The sequence below is a fragment of the Coffea arabica genome, chromosome 3c, assembly GCF_036785885.1.
Source record: "Coffea arabica cultivar ET-39 chromosome 3c, Coffea Arabica ET-39 HiFi, whole genome shotgun sequence".
Taxonomy (NCBI): domain Eukaryota; kingdom Viridiplantae; phylum Streptophyta; class Magnoliopsida; order Gentianales; family Rubiaceae; genus Coffea; species Coffea arabica.
Genome location: NC_092314.1, coordinates 39,897,559 through 39,903,558, shown reverse-complemented (window position 1 = coordinate 39,903,558; position 6,000 = coordinate 39,897,559).

Sequence of the window (6,000 nt, the reverse complement as noted above, 5' to 3'; positions counted from 1 at the left end):
TATAGTGCTGAATGAAGGGGTAGATGTATCACCCCGGGTCCATTGGACTGTCCCAATAAGTTTTTGATTTTAAAAATATAGGTTTAAAATGATTAAATCAAAATTATTAGTAATCCAACGTGCCAAAGCTCATATTTCATTTCAAATCAAAATTATAATAGTGGGATATCTCACTCCTCTAATTTTATAGAACTCCTAATAACTTTTGGAGTTGAAGTCTCGGTTCAAAATAGTTAACTCAAAATTATAAATAAGTCAACAAATTGGAACTTATATTTCATTTCTTTCTTCTTGGATGTGGGATATCTCAATAGAGGGCGCCAATTTCACTTGCATGATCACAAAAATCATGTTCCGGATAAGATTTCCAGATAAGATGGTTGAATATAAGGGCACGTGGTAGCAATAATTTCACTTGTTGGAGCACGGGTAGGCGGCAATGATTTCACTTGTATGGCCACAAAAAACATTCCAAATAATTTCTGGATGCAAGGGTAGTTGGTGGTTCACAAGCTTTGTCAACACGGTTCCTGATTTGTTTTATCATGTTTAATGAATTTAATTACTAGGGATTTTTCCCGCGCGATGCGTGGGCACCGGGTATATGTTCCTTGAGATTTTTGTAATTTTTCTTGAGAGTACAAATATACTGTTGATAAATACTATTTTTGTTTTTGTACTGATTTAGTAATTTTAGTTGTTTCATTCATACTTTTACGACCTATAAGCTATCATCATTTATTTTTTGTTAGTTTTTTTTTTATTGATAATATAACATTGGCTTATGTTTACAGTTGAATGCTTGGCTTTTTTAGCTTATGTTTCCTGCACAATTGCGTCGTTGATCTAAGGCACGAAAAAATTAATCGGTAAACAGGTACTATTCAGTGTTTACATGTTAATAAAAAGAATGAGAGGAATATCAAAGACTACTGTTTAAAAGAGCTGGCAAACCTGAAGAATGGTTAGTGGAATTAGAATCCCTACACCATGTATATATGCTTAGGTATTCTCTTTGAGGAGGAACCTGGTTAAAGACAAGAAGACGCGACGAAAATTTGAATGGTAATATACTAAAAGAAAGAATAATCCTCTTTTAACCTTTTGCACAAGTTGAGAAAATAGTAACCTGGCCCTTCGCCTTCCCTTTTTCATTAGTATGAGAAGGAGGAGCAGGCGATGCTGATCTTAATGTGAAATCAGTGTTGGACCTTTTATAGTTTGGTCATTGGGGTTCAGAGTAACCAATTGACCAGAAGCAGTAGAAGTTGCAGCTTCTTGAAGCTGCGATGCAAGGGCGTCAACCTCAGATTTGTGCATTTTTTTTTTTCCTTTGTCTTTTTTCGCTTGGGGCTCTTGCTCTTCTTCAAGCTCTTGATGCTCATGAATAAGAAGAGGCCGAGAGTCCGAAAGAACCATTTTTTTGAGCTTGTTTGAGTCGTTGAGGAGCAGGAAGGCTCAAGAATTTATTTATTCTTCTTCTTTGGTATGCCTCCCTTTGTTTAGCCAGACGAATTTCTTGTTCTTGAGAAGATAATGCAGCGTATTGTTCTCTTAGCTTCTAATTACATTGTTTCTTTGTTTTTTTTCACTTATCGCATCAAAATCACGAGCATTAAATTTAGACAGGCTCATCCTACCAAATCGCGCAGGATTAATACATAAAATCGTGCAAGGTTATGTACTAAAGGCAATCAAACACCTAAAAGCATATAGAAACAACAGAACTAATGAATACCTAATTAATTGCGAAAGCAAAAGCACAAGGCACGACACATCAAGGCAGTAAAATAGTAATTGGGAAAATAAAAGCTGAATATGGCTACAGTTTAAAAACTAAGGCTAAATAAAAGTACAAATATGCATATTGTTAAAAAGTAGTAGAAAACATAATTAAAGAGATACCAGTAAGCTTAAACCTAGATTTTGTGACCGGTATGAACAGGAAGCAAGACCAGAAGAAGAACCTGCTTAAAAAATATGGTGGAAAAGCAAGAATTTTTAAAAAGTTACAGACAAACAACAATACAAGTGAAAAAGCAAAAGACCTTGAGCACAAGAAAATAAACATGCTAAAAAAACACCAAGAAAATGCAGCTTCCTATACATGATATCATCAGCTTGGTAGTAAAAAGCGATAGGGGAATAAAGGATCTAACCAAAAAATACAGATTAATAACAAGTCTACATGCTAACTGAAACTAAGTAGAAAATTAGTACGAGCATATGAGTAGTAAAAAAACAGAACATTCACAAGAATCATATGCATGTTAAAAATGCTATGATGGTACTAAAGGACTAAACATAATTCATTAAGAAAAAGATGATGATGTCTTTCAAAAAAGCCTCTGGAAAACGCAACCTCATGAGGCAGAGTGAAAAGAATACACTGGCAGCAAAAAGAGATTGAAAACATTGGAAGTACAATCATACCCATGATTTTTTTTTTTTTTTTTTTGTCAAAAGTCATTCATCTATATCATCAGATGTTTGACACCTACAAGTATATGTACATTTTAGCTGGCAACTGCGAGATGAGCACTTTGTGCAGCCATAGAGGTCCACACCGGGAAGATACTCTTCCACCTAGTAAAATCATGTTGGTTTTAGCTTGTAGGTTGTAAGACAAAAATGGTTACCAGTCAAAACATGCTTGTAAATCCCATTTCAAAGACAACACTTGATTTATCATTGTGGACCAGAATTTATAACCCGAACAAAAAAACACAGGAACCACGTGGTGAAGAAGTGGCCAAGTGTGTGTAGGCTCAGCACAAGCTTATCATCAATTTTTTGAAGTAGATGAAAAATTATTCCATGCATTAATTAATTCCGTACGATGAAAATGGTGGACAATCACTCGTAACTACATCCAAACTATATTAGGTGATTGTCACACTCATAAATTTGTTTGTAAATACCATTTTTTTAGGTGATTGTCACATCGTGGACTTATGAGTGGGAGTTTTTGGCTAAAATAATCTACTTTTCAAAAAATAATCCCAAGGTAATGCTCTTTTAGTTTTTATTCCCTTATTAATCTAGTTATTGCCATGTAGACTCCCCATCAAAGGAAAAAAATAACTTATAAATCTTTTGTTTATATATTACACAGTTTTTTTTTATTTAGTGCCTTAAGGACATTCTGTAATCAAATTAAAAAAGGAAAGTGGATCCATAATTAGTGTTTTAAAATTGTTGATCACCCTCCAAATTGCAATGATTGTGTCGAAGAACTTTTTTTTTTATGCCATTATTCCTCCCTAGCTTTGTTCTTGATTATTATATCACAAGTTCCTTTCTTTTTTTTCTTGTTACTTGCAATTATAAATATGGTAGTCCCTAACTTTGTAAATTTTAAGAAGTTTACAAAAACTCAAATTGTTTGAAGCACGAGCATAGTTATTAAATCCGGCCCGGCCCGGCGGTTCAACCGGTCAATCCGGTGAACCGACCATGAAACCGGGCTGGGTTTGTAATTGGATCGTTTGTGCACCAAATCCGTTGCAGCTCACTTGATACTTATTCACTCCTTCTATATTATATATTAGATTTTTATTCTTATTTTATTTCTTCAAAACAATATTTGTTGGGAATCTTTTAAAAAAATTTTATTATTCTCTAAATTTTATAAATTATGAAATGGATTTAAAAAATAACATATTACACAATTCATTTTAAAAACAAATATTATTCTTAATAACCTTTTGTGCTTAAAATTCAAAAATAAACTAGATAATTAAACTTAGATAAAATTTTATACTTGAAGTGTGGTGGATTACTAATTAAATTTAGGTTTTGTTAATTCTTATAAGAATTAATGATTCTATAATAAATTGGACTAACTGAGTATTTACTATAACATAGTTTATTATAATTTTAACCATATCAAAAATTATAAAACATAATATTTAAATATATGTAGTGACCCACCGATTGGACCACTCACCCACCCGTTGACCCAGTAACCCGTTGACCCACCTCTTTCACCGAGTTCCTCTCCGGGCCGGGTTTAATAATTATGAGTACGAGTAAACATTTCAAGATACATAATAATCATAGTTTACATGAACTATAAAAATTCCACTATAAGAGTAAAGAAAATTTGAAAAAAATTCTCTTGCATTTTTTGACTTATCAAAAGAGAATACATTCGAAAAAAATAGGAGAGAGAAAATATAACTAGATCAGTGTTAGTATCAAAATTAACACGCTATGTGAGCCAATCTAATTTGAGAAATACTAATTAACTCAATAATAGATAGAGAAATATTTTTATTTATCTTTAAGATTGTACATAAGTAGCAAAATTTGAACTATTGAAAGGTTATTAAAAATCTATTGATGTGGATTGTATCTCTTAATATAAGATGGAAATGTGAATACTTTCCATACTCAAAGTCCACATGGCAACAAGTAAGTTAACAAGGGAATATATTTTGAAAGTGCATTAGTTTGGGAATAGTTTTAAAGAATGAGGTTATTGTGGAAATAAACTCTATGAGTGGTTGCATGTATTTATGACAATCACCTAAAATGGTTGCATTTAAATCTATAGCTGTTGAATGCAATTATGAGTGGTTTAAATCTATAGTAGTTAAATTTTTTTTAATGAAATACCCTCCTCTCATGAGGCCCACAATCGAGCCCCACAATTGGACAGTCAAAATCAACATTTAAGGAGGGATAGTTAACAAGTGTCGAGTCTGTATAATAATAAATATTTATTCAAATAATATATAGATTTTGTATACAGTAGTAAGTAGGGTTGAATCCGTAGGAACTGGGGAAATTCATTTTCTCTTAAATTCAAAGTTTGGGGGGATTTTCATAAGAATGGAGGTAGCTAAACAGCTCAAGTAAAAATAAAAATAAATAAATAAATAAAAGCTGATGACAGTTTATTATGATTGAATCAATAATAAATAAACTCTAGCCATGGAATAACTTGGAAAATGGTTCACTCAATTGATCATTGATGCAATGATAATTTCGATTATTAATTGATAAACAAGTTATAGCCGCAAATAAACGATAATAATCAATTTCTCCTTACTGTATCGGTGATTAAGGTATGACTATTAATCGCTATTCTAATCGAGAAATAATCTTAAGTACGATCGTAGAATTCAATTTCCTAATTGCTTTAAGAACTAGATAAGCCCTGTTTTAATCAAATAACACACTACGAGAGTTATTTCAAATTAACTCATATACTCCCATGATACAAACCCAATCATGTCAATTGCCACTATTTTAAAGCAATTAAATAATTACAGATTTAATACTTTAATTGGCTATAGGCTTCTTGTCATTGGATTATGTTTACAGTTGAATGCTTGGCTTTTTTGGCTTATGTTTCCTGCACAATTGCGTGGTTGATCTAAGGTACGGAAAAATTAATCGGTAAACAGGTACTATTCAATGTTTACATGTTAATAAAGAATGAGAGGAATATCAAAGACTACTGTTTAAAAGAGGTGGCAAACCTGAAGAATGGTTAGTGGAATTAGAATCTCTACACCATGTATGCTTAGGTATTCTCTTTGAGGGGGAAGGAACCTGGTTAAAGACAAGAAGACACGTTGAAAATTTGAATGGTGCATATAACATATAATATATGCTAAAAGAATAATAGCTTGAAATAGTAACAAGCCACACCTTTTTCACAAGTTGAGAAAATAGTAAACTGGCCATTCTTTTTTGTTTTTTCATTGTTATGAGAAGGAGAAGCAGGCGATGCTGATTTAAATGTGAAATCAGTGCTGGTTTAGACTTCAATGTTAGTTAAGATTTCTAGTTGTTTGGATTGTCATTTTTCTTTCAAAAAAATATTAAACACATTTTTCAATCATATTTTTATGTTATATATCAAATTGTTTCGTATAATTTTTTATAAAAACTTTAGAAAATAACAATCCAAACGTAAAGCAGGCCTTATTGGATTGCCATGGACATTAGACTATGTGTGCGCACATTTAAGAGAGCGTGTATTTGGTT